This window comes from Dysidea avara, chromosome 12, assembly GCF_963678975.1.
Source record: "Dysidea avara chromosome 12, odDysAvar1.4, whole genome shotgun sequence".
Taxonomy (NCBI): Eukaryota; Metazoa; Porifera; class Demospongiae; order Dictyoceratida; family Dysideidae; genus Dysidea; species Dysidea avara.
In genome coordinates, this window is record NC_089283.1 from 21,547,120 (window position 1) to 21,561,534 (window position 14,415).

The 14,415-nt window shown below is 36.6% G+C and overlaps 1 long non-coding RNA gene across 1 annotated transcript; it reads right to left on the bottom strand.

The window, feature by feature from the left end:
• Positions 1 to 7,328: 7,328 nt before the first annotated feature.
• LOC136240821 (uncharacterized) lies at positions 7,329 to 8,407 on the bottom strand. Its single transcript, XR_010693990.1, has 2 exons — positions 7,541 to 8,407; positions 7,329 to 7,490 (listed from the first exon to the last, which is right to left on the bottom strand). It is a non-coding gene; the product is annotated as an uncharacterized lncRNA (long non-coding RNA).
• Between the last annotated feature and the right edge of the window lie 6,008 nt (positions 8,408 to 14,415).

A 14,415-nucleotide genomic window follows, 5' to 3' on the forward strand; every position in this document is an offset into this window, starting at 1 on the left:
ACGGCCTGAAATATCATCAGTGTGTCAAGAGCTAAAGCATATTAAAGCTTCAGTAAATCAACAAGATCCTTTAGGCCACCAATTGTAGATTCCTTGTTTCCTGTCACCCACCCGCATGGTAATTTTAAAGCTGCATGCAAATTTATTATTGCATTTAATAGTCATATGACCTAAATATTAATACTGGCAGGGAGTTCGGTTGTGTCATTGGGAGGAAGAGGATAGATGGACTCTGATGTGAGATTCTGATGTAATTTTAGTGCATGACATCCAGCCTAATACTAGCAGTGAATCTCTTCAAGTAGCCATTGGTAAACTTGAGATGTTCATCAACACGAGTCCCATTCTCAATCTGTTATTAATGTGTGAAACATTCAGAAATTTGTACTGTTGAAGTTGATGGTACAAAGTCAGGTTAGTAAGTACAGTACTAGCTAGCATGTGTCACCACAAGCATGGCAAACCCAGCAGCTCTATACATAAATGCCTTTCTGGCTGCTCAGGAAACACTGCAATGCTTCAAATCTAAGTTTGAATCTTAGTAATCTAGCTCTCCTGAATCTCAGAGAAAAAAGCAATTTGGAGTTTTAATATCCTTGATATTAAATAATAGATTTTAACAATATAATAAATAATAACCGCCCGCATGGTAATGTTTGTCTGACTAGGGCAGGAAACAAGGAATTTACAATTGTTGGCCTTAGCTATAACAAGTGGTATTAAGCTGTTTGATGCAATTCTAAAAGAAAGGTTGAAAAATGAGAGATTGGCCTCTGACATTGAATTGGCCAATCAGAAACTCAAAGAAGTTGAAAAGTCTCTTACACAAGCTCTAAAGGAAAAAGTAGAAGAATTACAAAAAAAAGATTCAGACTATTTCTCTCAATAAGCAACCTCAGAAAGTGGTATGTAACTATCCATATTAATGTGTAGAAGTATCATACAGTACAATAGTAATCATATGGTATTGTAGTACTGTACATGGGCTTTCCAAAAATATCTAGCCTCACTATTCCTTCATAACAGCTTGGCGGTATATGGTTAAGCATAACCAAGCCAAAAAATGCCTTCAGAGTGACCCCCCAAACAAGTTTATATTGAATTTGGTAAAAATTTCTAATACTTTTCCACTAACCATAGATATTATACTAGTAAAAAAATATTAATTTAAGAATGAATGGTATTACAGCATAGCTTATGGTGGGAAGTCCCTACTTTGGCATTGAACAAAATTGCTATAGCTAATATGCCAAAGTAGGGACTTTCCCACTAAGCTATGCTGTAATACCACAATTCATCTCTTGTTTCACTACTTTTATTGTATAGATTCCTACTTCATTTTTAAATTAACAATTTTTTTAAAATACTTATTATTTTTATTTTATATAGTACAGTACAACTTGTGACTGTTCTATTAGAATTTCATACATGACTATCAAATGCCTTGGATAGATCTAATATATCAACATCTACTTGGAGTTTGTTATTTAATGCTTTGGCAAAGTCATATAAGTTGTTCAAAAATTCCTGGTGTAGCTCGAGTAATCGCGTCCGATTTTGGAGCCCGTCTGATATTAGATACATGAGTTACTCTAGCTTTTTCAGTCTGCTTGAAATGAAGATCAAGATACTCTAATAGAGCAGTCAATCACTCTAATAGAACAATCACTCGGTCACATTTACATTTTCTTTAACTACTTGATTTATTAACAAAAACATAATGAGATCGTCTAAACTAGAACTTTGATTAAATATTTAAAAAATGGGCCTTGACCCCATGAATGCTTCAACTCCATGCGGTGTGTGGATTTCATTGTCTTAAAGTACTCTTTGGCCTGCTCCACTGCATGCCCGTACTGAGAGGCTCTCCAGTCCATATTCACTGTGACATTCCAATACATTTATGCATAGATACAGATGATATAATTACAGTAGCAGTAGAAATACTTTGCCAAATGTCATCCATATAGCTGGTCTTGAGCTTGAATTTGCTGCCTAAATATTTATGTTATTTTTATTGACAGAAATGCCACCAAATTATTTTCAAAAAAATTTCCTAGGGGAACATGCCCCCAGACCCCCCTAGTTTGATGTAATCCCGTACAAAAAGGTTCACCTTTTCTTCTAAAAGAACCTACAAAAGTCTGGGTATTGTGAGGATAAATGAGGCTGTTTTTGTTGGTGTTATTTGGCTGGAGACAAACCTTTGTATCTCTACTATATAGCACTTTACTGCCACTGTACTGTACTGTATGATGCCAACCTGCCAACTTTATATTCTTTATGTTTTTGCCTGTGAAGCAACTAGTCAAGTTGAACTAATTCCTCACTATGTGTAATGTAATTTATTAATTTCGTAACCACCATTATCACCTGTGGAAAAAACACCATGACCATTATCACCTTTGGATATCACCTGTGTAAATAATACCACCATTATCACCTGTGGAAATAGCAGCACAACCATTGTCACCTGTGTAAATAATACCACCATTATCACGTTGTCACCTGTGGAAATAATACCACCATTATCATCTGTGGAAATAACAGCACGTTTTTCTAACAAGTTGCACTCTAAATTTAGTTATAAAGTGACGGTGTGCAGTGTTAGGGGTAACGAGTTACATGATAATTATTACTGCTTTTCTATTGTATTGTATTGTATTGTATTAATGCTTTACAGTGACCAGCACTGAAGGTCTGCAGCAACATGTGCTGCAGCCTTAGGATTACCTTACCTAATTTCAAGGACTTAGACTTAGTGACTTATAGCTGAAAAGGTGTAACAGAAAAGGGGCCAAAGTAAGGAAAAAAAATCCCTCCAACCCCAGGAATCGAACTGCAGGTCACCCAATGTCTAGTCAGGGCCACACTCAGTCTCCTCCAGGAGGGATGGATTTTCTTCCTTAATCCTAAAGTATTTATTGTATTAATGCTTTACAGTGACCAGCACATAATGCTGTGTGTGTGATAACTAACGAAATATGCTATAAAAGCCAGTAATATAACTTACTTAAAAATGTAACGTGTTACCTACCATAATTTTTTATTTTCATGCAAAAAAATTTGTGTAAAAATATTTTCATATGATTTATGTAAATGACTGCTCTAGTTCGATTTTGTATAAAAATTTTCGTGTAAGAAATTTTCATACAAATTTTTCATACTAAAATTATTTTACAACGAAAAAAAAGCTAATTACGGTATGTAATGAAGTTACTATAATGAGTCTCATATTAAGTAATTTTATTACTGCAAGTAACAAAGTTTCTATAATCAATGTATCAATCAATGCTGTTTAATATACTGTGTCTGGTTGACTTATGTACACTTTAAGCAGTGTGATGGGCAACTAACCAAATGCATCCAGATTGTAATTAGTAAAATTATTTTCTGGGGGGGAGGGGGGGTCACTTAATCAGGTCTGCCAAAAGAAATCCGGAGGCTATAGGCAGTAAAAACAAGTAGGATCCAGAAGGTGGGCTTTGGGGGCTGAAGCCCCCCTTCACTTTTAGGCTTTACTTAATCAATATGCTGAGGATTATAGTGAAATTTTGTCTTAGCATAATTATAATTATGATCACTAATAATACAAATACCCATAAACCCACCTTATAAACATCTTTCCAAGGCATTATTAGTGGATTTATGCTAAAAGTTATGCAACAAGGACCCGGATCAGCATTGGAGGTATACAAGATCGAGATACTCTAATAAAGCAGTCACCTAACTACTCTAATAGAACATTCAGTGTAAGCAAAAAAAAAAGTTGGTTCTGTTATGGAATTTTTCCAAATCTTCGTGCGCCTATACATACAATGTAGTGCATTGGTCTATTTAAAGGCTTGTTCATCTACTTGTGTAGATATTACCGGTACCAGTATCAGGTACACAATTTTCATCGAAAATTCTCTCAGATTCAATCTAGTATCATTCAAATTTCAAAATATTCCCATGTGCTTGGTTACCCAAACCTTTCCATTAGCAAATGCTGCAAGAGCCATATATCTAAAGGCAGTATATAAAATATCTACAGGCAGAAATATGCATTTTGTGTGGAAATGTCTCCAAATTGCAGTATTTTAGCATCTATTTTTCAAAAATTTCCTGGGGGGGAGGGGGCATGCCCCCAGACCCCCCTAGTTCCAGCATGGTGTGCTTTGCATACCTCCATCCAAGAGATTAGTACCTTGAGTTAGCCCCCCCTTTATAAATCCTAGATCCGCCCCAACTATATGTTATATTGTTTATATAGTGTCTGTGTTTACATTTTTATGCAGTAATACTAGATAAACCAATACCATGTGAAACACACTCAGCATGTATGGCATGTTCATGGGCAATTATGCATGGTTATACAAGCTTAAATGATGTCCCTTGTTTCGCTACCTTTTATTTCTATGATTTCTAAAATTCGTATGCTTTAGCTATTAATATGTATATAATTAATTAGCTACTATATTCATGACTATATAGTCCAGAATGGCACCAGACATATATCATATTCAGGGACAGTTCCAGGGTAAAATTACAGGGAGTAATGCTGAATTTTTTGTAGGGTTATACATACATACATACATACATAGACTTGACTGTACCCATTAGTCACTGTGAAAGAAGTGAGGCTGGTCTTGATTCATAATTCTAGCTAGATCTGGTGGAAAATATAAATGTTCAATATGTAGTATATTATAGTGTAATACTATAATTGTAACTAAAACTTTTGTCACGTTTTGTAATTTTGTCCAGCTCATGAAAAACAAAGAAGTTCATTATTTCCAATTTTTCAGTATACCATACATACATATAACATGTTCCAAAGAGAAACCAAAATTTTATGCGGTAGCAAGTTTTTCTCAGAACACAGCAAACTTTATGTGATATGCCAAAATTTACCCTTGAATAGGAAGCATGGTTCCTACATGTGTAGGGCTATATTATTAAGAAATTTGTAGGAAATATTCCCACACTATTGAATCCTGTAAGAAAGATTCCTACACATGGCACAATGCATGTGTAGGACATTTTCATGCTCTGTAGGAATAATTTCTACAAGTGTCATTATTATTCCTACAATTGTAGGAACAATTCCTACACCAACACAAGAACACTTTGTGCCAGGTGTAGGAATCTTTCCTACAAAATTTAAATTAGTGTGCGAATATGTCCTACAAAATTCTCAATAAAGCTCTACACATGCAGGAACCATGTTCCTACACAAGTGGGAATGGGCGAAAGATTTGTAAAATTCCTTCCTGTACTTTACTTTACTTAATTTGGAATATTATGTTGCTTGCATGCATTATTATCGATTTCTGTATATGCGCATGTGTTATTCAGAATAGCCGGCATTCATGGCCTATATGATCTTTTTATCATCTTCCAATCAACCCACAAGAAGGATAATAAATACAATACATCACGCAGCAATGTTTGTCAGCATGGTTTTGAGTGAAATAATAAATTAATGCCTATTATATAGCCTTTGACCCAGACAACTACATTGCATGAGTTACTTCTGTCAGCAAATCAGGATATCGATGATGCAGCTGAATAACTGAGAAACTGATGACATCAAGAGTAAAGAGGCTAGGTCCTCTGCTACTAACTCTTGGTAGCTAGTGTATTTTGCTGTACATATCCTGAAACCTTTTTGCAAACAAATTGATGAACCCAAAAGCAGACATAACCTTGCAGGGCTTATGGACTCCTGATACAACAATTGTTTCTACAGTTTTCAGTCTCTATAATAGTACAAGCAATGAAACAAACTTGTGAATGCATGTTGAAAACACAATCAAGTTTGTAGAATTGGGTAAGGGGGCATCTCCAAATTGATTTTGGTATGCTTAACGTCATAATGATGTTAAGGGGGGAGGGGGTTCAGCCCATGACATTATTAAAGTAGTTATAGTGTAAACAGCTAGGAATAGAGAAAGTGATGTGATTAAGCAGCTATACTGTTTGTAGACTATGTTTTCAGGTAAAGAATATGTTTTGTGCATCTATTGCCAATGCATTGTTTTCATAGTGTGACGTTGAGGGGAGGGGGGGGGGGGAAGTTAGCATCATTATGATGTTAAGCATACCACAATCAGTTTGGAGATGCCCCCAGCAGGCCCCATATGAATAAAAATGATCATGAGTGCCGCCAATCATCAATCAATAACTTATTTATACTATCCATTGTCAGTGTTGGGAGTAATGCATTACATAATATTATTACTTTTGTGGTAACTAAGTAATATAATGAAATACACTATAAAAACAGGTAATATAGCTCAAGTTACTTTACTTACAAGTGTAACACGTTACCTAAGTAACATAGTTACTGTAACGAATCTAATATTACGTAATATTATTACTACAAGTAACGAAGTTAGTAATCTCATTAGTAATCCACTGAGTAATGCCTAGCCACAGCAAAGTAATGAAGCCTACTGAATGAAGCTCATTTACCAGCTTCTTACTTATAACCAAGATTTGCACATTGTCCAACAACGCAATTATGTCACGTGATAAGGTGGTAGTTTCACACGTGACAGCTTAAGGCTGTGGACACAAAGTAATATAATATGTAATATTATTATAGTTACTTTATTTTATGGGTAATATGTAACTGTAACTAAATAGTTCAGTTGCAAGTAATATGTAACTAGTTACATTTAACATGTAACTTGCCCAACACTGCCCATTGTGAGGTATATTAACCACCTTAGCTAATTCCCGTCTCACTATTAAGCAACTAAGTTTTATCAGCTAAAATCTCCAGAAGTCATAACCGCACATAATATACAAGTTCTCCAAGTAATTATAACCATCTGAAAAAAAGCCTAGAACAGTCTTAATTGCCAACGTAACTGTACAGAAAGACCGCCTCTTTATAAAATGGTTAACTCCCTGCATTCCCCTAGAACTGTAATCAACCTGTCTAATGCAGCCATTTGAAGACTGAAGTTCCAGTGTAGTTGTATACATGTGTAAAGTGATAATTATTCAGTAGTAGCATATACGTAGTGACGATATAATTATCAATTATCTGAATGGTACTGAGCAGTGCTTATGAGCTCCTAATTATAATATTATGCTACTAGCATGCAATATGCTTTCAGTTTTCTACATACACTGCACTATACTAGCCTTCTTTTCTATCAATGATGTTTTAAGTAAATGAAGCACATTCATGCATGTAGATTCATGCTGCAAAAAAAGCAATGCAGAAAAGGAAGTGGTCAATAAGTTAGAACATAGCTATAATATTTAATTGGAACTGCTAAATGCCTACATCAGGTGATGGCTCATGTAATCACCCCTTAACCACACTAGAATAACTTCAATCTAATTCTTAAGACTCACACAATATATGAAGTGGATTTGTAAACTGTATATAGTTATAAAATGGTACGTCTGTCCGTGTTGTGATGACACTTTCTGTTGGTAGTACTAATCAGCTCGTATTATCTTTGTGGGGGTGGTGGAATGATATTTACCTGTTGCAGTGGTAATGTATTCGTGCATAACACAGCATAATTTCTCCTACCTGTGGTCTCATTTTGTTGGTCACTATCTTTAATACATGTAACATATTCTTCATCACTCTCCTGTGCCATGATCTCAACCCTATTACTCTGACAACAGTAAGCAAGAGACACAATGCAACCTCCTATACCTCTTTTACCTTTCGTTGTTCCAATATCAACATCATCTTCTTTACCTCATTATCAGCACAGTATGTTCTATTAATCAACACTTCTTAACAGACTCCATTTCCACAGCTGACTGTACTGTCAAACGAGCTCCCTTCACAGTGATGGAATTATCCGTCACATCTAATTTCTTAACACTTTTATTAACTAGTAATCTAGTCTTGTGCCCAGACCGCTTTTTTTTCTTTTGTGTGGGGGCGGAGAAAACTTTTTTTCTCCGCCCCCACACAAAAAGAAAAAAAGCGGTCTGGGCACTAGACTACTAGCTAGTGATCCCGCTGCAAGTGATTTTGCTCCAGTTAGAGTAATACCACAACCAAAGAGACACAGTCCACTAATCTGACTACAAATAAATCAGCCTTTCATTGCCCCGGTTGTATCTAGTCTGGCGCAGCCGACCCTTTTACGCCGCTCGCTTTTTGATTAGTTCGACGGCGCTCGCTGTAAAGGTTGTATCAGGCCTCGGACCTTGCCAACCAGAATTGGTAGGATTTATCGTTCTACTATCAATTACCCTTATTCCCATTAATTCCGAAATCCTTTGTCACAAGTGACGATATATTGACCAGAAGCATAGATCCCAGGGGCGTAGGGAGGGGGGGTTCCGGGGGGTTCAGGAACCCCCCCTGTAAAATTTAGACTTCTGCAAGCAGGATCCTAACACACCATTTAGTGTGGCAGGACAAAATGAGTGAGCAATATAGTGTGATGGCACAGCACAACAATTGATAAAACTTACATTCAGGCATCTCTCAGGGAAGGATTTACAGAGGTAACATGAGCCCTCTTCAAAACTTGTTAAATAGATCGATATACTCTAATAGAGCAGTCAGGTATATACTCTAATAGAGCAGTCAGGTATACTCTAATAGAACATGCATTTAAATATCCATGTCCATATGAAGTTTTTCAGACATTCCAACATTAAATGCAAAACTTAGCATGACCTTATACTGCTATAGCTTTGGTGTGCAGTGTTTAAAGATATAGAGCTCCAGTAATTTTATCACTTGTGTTATGCAAAATGAATTCATGCTATGCATATTTGTATAGTTATATTGTTTTGATTGTCATTTGTATCAGTGGATTCATGGCTCCTATACCACAGTGAGATATAACCATCACTTACAGATTACTATATGTGTCTCTATGTGTTATGCTGTCTGTTTCCACTAGGTGACTTTATCTAGTACTACCTTCATCCCAGGGGCACTTAATGCATCATAATTAATGTACTTTTTGCATAAAATATAGCAATTTGCTGAGTTTTGATTTAATAAAATATTGAAAGTCTCTCAGCGGCTGGGGGCTGTGCCCCCAGACCCCTGCTTCTAGTAACTCAATGCTGGTGCTGGAACCCCCCTTCAAAAAATCCTGGCTACGCCCCTGATGATCCTTTATATCCAGGGTGTGTAAAGGATCTATGCCAGAAGTGAGCGGATGAACCGTAACAAGGATTGTACGTGATGTCACTACAGGTTTAATAGGCGTGTTGCCAATACGTGTATTATCTATGCCAAGGTAATACTCAGTGGTTCTCTACGGAGTCCTCAAGCTAGTAGCTAGTTGACAAGTGAGTTTAAACATGTGTTCAGTTTGGTACAACATGATGACTAAACTTGGGTGGCCATCCTGTAAGCCAAGTTGTGCCTGGGTGTCAAACTCTTGGTCAAACTGATAAATAGTTTGTGTTGTATTATAGTATTTTATCCCTTTGGTTTCCCCCCAACTAGCTATCAGTCTTTTACGCTTTTATAACAAGGGGGTAACACAGAAGTACTCACTGTAGGTAGATTTGCGACCATGGTCAAAGTTTAAGTGAAAGGTCAAGGCTGCCAAATTCGTGCCAAGTCAATGGTCAAAGTTTCCAACCCACAATCAAAAAGTACTGAAATATCATCACTAAGTCACTGGTCAAGGATTGAAAAGGGCTCTTAGTCACAGGTCAAAGTAAATTCTGCTGGTCAAGACTTTGACTGCAGTTGCAGATCTACTTACAGTGTGTGCCTATGTGACATCCCCTTGCTTTAATAAGTCAGCCAAATGGGATGCTGTGATCTGTGACTGTAGCCATAGTCTTAAATTTTATGTGTTTGTTTGAACTGTAACTTTGTGACAAATTTCAATTCAGTGTGGATTTTAAAACTTTAGCACAGTGACTGGCTATTGACACTGACTGTTGGTGTCAAACTGCCACCACAAGCTAATGACACCAACTGGAACAACTCAAGACAAGTTATATGAAGGTTTTGGTAACTTGAATTTGAAGGTTGGAATTAAGGCTTGACATGTCACTTCACCTTGCAAGGCCATGGGCTATGCTATAAAAATGTACCAAATGGGTGACACACAGGTACTCACAGTAAGTTGTTCTGTGACTGCAGCCAAAAGTCAACAGTCAAGGCTATCAAGTTTGACGGTCAGGTACTAACAAGCCAGAGGTTGTAAGGCTGTACGATAATACAATTTCTGTTATCTTGATAATGCTACTTTGCTATTTTTATCACAATATTAATTTTACTCTTTGTTAATTTACTTGTGTAACCTCACTCTCTTGGCTCAGAGACATCATATACCTACAATGTAAACTTCTCCTAGTCTAGAATTTTGTACATGTACACACACACACACATGCACATTATGAGTTTTTGTGCATTATAAGTAAACAACCAGGAGCATATATGCATGCTTAGGATTTTTCAAAAAGGGTTTCCACTGGAAATTATAAATCCAAGATGCAGGGGTGTGGGGTACTACCCCCAGATGCTGATGAAGATTTAATTTTGCAGATTGTCAAATGCCAGTATAGTCTGAAGGCTACATAACGGAAGGATATGGTCAACTTTTAGCTACTGAATTGACCTATATAATTAAATGCCTACACAATCACACCCACACATACCTTGTATCATTAAAAGAATGAAGCAAATTATAATTGTGTTGCCTTCATCAGTATCATACATGTATGTATAATATACCCAGCTACTAGCTAGCCAGCTAACATATTAGCTATGGAATACCAGTTAACATTACAATACTTTACCCAGCATGCAAATTGATCAAGAGCCGTGACAGTCAGTGATGTGATGGCCACGAATACTCATGTAGTTCAGTTATAAGCCTAAAGTAATTTGTCATATACAAAGGACCATCTACTTCTCATTTGTAAAATCTCCTAGCAAGTGTGCCAATGGGATAGCGCTGAAAATGTAAGTCTTCATATTAAGCAACTGTGGAGGACTTTTAAACAGTGTTACATTTGATGACTGTTCTATTAGAGTATTTCACTGACCTGCCACTTTAATAATGTAGATTGATGTACTTGCGGTGCTTTGTGTTTGCTAACAATTCAGCAGCAACATACTGGCCTGGGTTTTGCTTGCTATTGACAATTTCAGTAGGTATTTCCTGAAACCCCTCTTGGCACACCCCTGACCCCCAACAACTAATACCACCATTCTCAGAGTTACTATTATCTGAGGCGAAATGTGTTCAACAAGATACAGCTTTGTTTGACTACACTAATAAAGAGTACACTTTGACAAAATACCCAGTTGCTTTGGTGTTCAGAAAATTGAGGTTCTGTCTAATGTGTCATAATTTAATTTAGTATTTGAAATGAAAATCTCCACAACAGCACCTGTGTATGTGTACAATTTCGAGTGCTGCAGTCCTCTTCAAGGATGTCTTTAATGTTTGATGACACAAACTAGTTACACCACCAGCTAAATTGTTCTAGAACAGTAGTTGACTGCTTGCTGAATGTTCTATAAGGGTAAGTTGAAAATAGCTTCAGTGTCATGAAATTGTACATTCAACAAATTTCATGACTAATAAAAAATTATCATAACTTCGGAGTGGAATGAGCTATTCACTTCAAGTAAAAGTCAAGTTGTTTCTTAGATCAACAGCTTTAATTTGTTTGGATGGCAGTGGTGAGAATGGACTGAAGACAATGCCTCGCAGTGACATTGTTTTATGGTATGGCACTGTACTGTAGCATTGTCTGGTTGTTGTCCGTGCTTTTCGTGTAGCAAGTGCCATGTTATATGTCTGATCCATCCCTGAACTAACGTGTTAAATATGGAAGTCTTAATAAACAAGTTGTGTTTTTCCTGTGGCTCTGTTTAATTTCACAGACCAGGCTGAGTAGTGTGATGCTTGCTCTCCTTTGCATACTGAAAATAGTACTGCTCCTCCGACAGACCAGTGGTGCAGGTCTGATAGGGGAAGTCATAAGTACACAACGTTGACTTACGTCAATTAATATTATGATCCGCATTCTGATCATCCACACCAACTACTTTACCCATGTTGGTCAGTGCCTGCTGTTCCCTCATCAGTTGTGACCCATGCTGTATATTTGAATTACAGGTACAAATAATTAGATACTAAGCTATACAATAGCACAGCGAAATATCTACAGTGTAACCTCTCTAATTCACCGCTTGATAGGAGACGGATTAAGGAAATTGTTGGGTTATAAAGTCACCGTCAGTTTATAATTACAATATTTGCAGCACACAATATGTTTTAACATGATAAATGTAAATATTCTAGTTGTCAACTTTAAGCTTACAGATTTCATTCTGTGATTGCTTTTAAAACTGTAATTCTCAAAGGACGTATTTCCAAGCCTAGGATGTCAAATTATGGAGTACAGAGGTGTCAGATATTTTCTGGAGAAATTTTAAATTAAAAAGTACTATTAACTGTAACACATTATATTTACTTTTACGTTAAAAGTAATAGCCTCAAATGTTAATGACTGTAAAAAAATCATTCAGTATTATAGTACGTACTTGAGCTGAATCCTGAAAAAAAGAAAAGTATTTTTCAATAAGAGAATTAATGTTTCAGCCAACCAGATGATTAGTGGGGACAGTAAAGGTATCAACAGCGTACATGTGTGACTTGGCTCCATTATAAGTTTGGGAAAGGGCCATAATGGATACTGCGCTTTACGGCATCCCATAACATGTGGTAAAAAATTTTGATTGCATCAGGCATTTGGATTTTGAATAATAGTTTTAAAACATGTTTGGTGGGTTAAGCAGTAAAAATTTAAAATATTTCTGAGGGTTCAGCTTAATGAGTATATACTATAACTTGTATACTAATGTTATAATATTTCTCCGTACAGCTGTTTTTTTGTTATCAAATTTTAAGCTATTCTACCTGCTTCTCCTAGGTCCTGTGGCTGATTGCAAGAGTTCAATAAGGCAACGTGGAGGAGGCTACTTTACAACATTGTATCCCTGTGGTATTGGGAAGACTATACTGTAACAGTAGTTACAGTACTAAAGAACCAGCATCCGTACTTGGGTATCAATCAATGCTTGGTCCCACCACATTGACCATCTATACAAAAAAGCAACTAGGAGTCTGACAAAAATACACAAAATCTCAGTAAATGTTCTAAAGAAGTACAGACAACAGTTAATTTAACATCTGTGCATCCACTACTACAATAATGCTTGGGACCTCAGCCAGCAATACAATTATCTTCATAAACAATTAAGAGAAAATCCAATGATGTTCTGAAAATCAGATGACAGTGGTACAACTTGGAAGTTAAGTTCTTCTCCATGTAGCTTCCTCTGGGAAAAAAATGAAACAGTTATCAGAATCATAAAAATTAATAGTGAAGCCTCATTAACTAGTGACTCCTGACCATTCCTTATTAATGCATACTGTATGGAGGGAAACTTTGGCACTGGCAAAATTTGGCGAATGACCATGAATTCACCAAATTTTTAGCATCCAAATATTTTGATCATCAGAAAACAGTGGCTCACTTACCAGTATACAGTCTATTGAGTAACTCTGCTCACCATGCCACTGGACTATTGAGCTAGAGTCCTGCCAGTGCCCACATTGACTAATGAGGCCAGGTGGTATCCTTCAAATTGGAGTCCAGACTAAACTACCGTATAGCGGAAAATTTTGGCAAATTGATCATTGACAGACATTGACAAATAATATTTTGGTGAATGCATCGCATTACTTTGCCCACATAATTTTAATTTGACTAACAACAAAGCTTTGCAATGTCAGTGGACGAAGTACTACAATTCAATGCCTCTCACTCAAATCGATGCGCTCTTCTGTGCAGAACTGTAGCTAGCTATAACAAAACAATACACATTAGCTTGCTGAGTCAGTAATCAAGACTGGAACATGCGGGGCGAGGCATGTGCATGGGCATCTACCTGAGCTATTGGTCTAAACCATACTGTATTCAATGGGATACCTGCGGAAGGCTGACTAACCACTGTAACTATATTCACTCACTGACGAAGAACAGCGTCTGGTAGCTACAATTTCAGTGTTTAGAAAAATAGTGAGTGGAATTTTGGTGATTCCATGCATACTCACCAAATTCGCCAAAATTTCTCCCACCAAAATTTTCCGCTATATGGTACATCCACTATTCCAGAGGAAAGTCTAATCAGGTTATTGTAGCAATTGGTAGTCTAATTAATTAAAGAAGGTCATGCACTTTGTTAAAAATTCTGTTTTGCCAACTGTGACATTTTGCTTGATTTACCAAATATTCCCTCCCCAACGTTTCCTTCCATATGGTAAATAAAACACAAACACTTTTACACATTAAAACAGTTCACATCAATTTATTGCTTCACAGGTGAAAGCACATCACATAATGTTGAATGCAGAATCAAACCAAATAGTATACTGCATGGCCTCT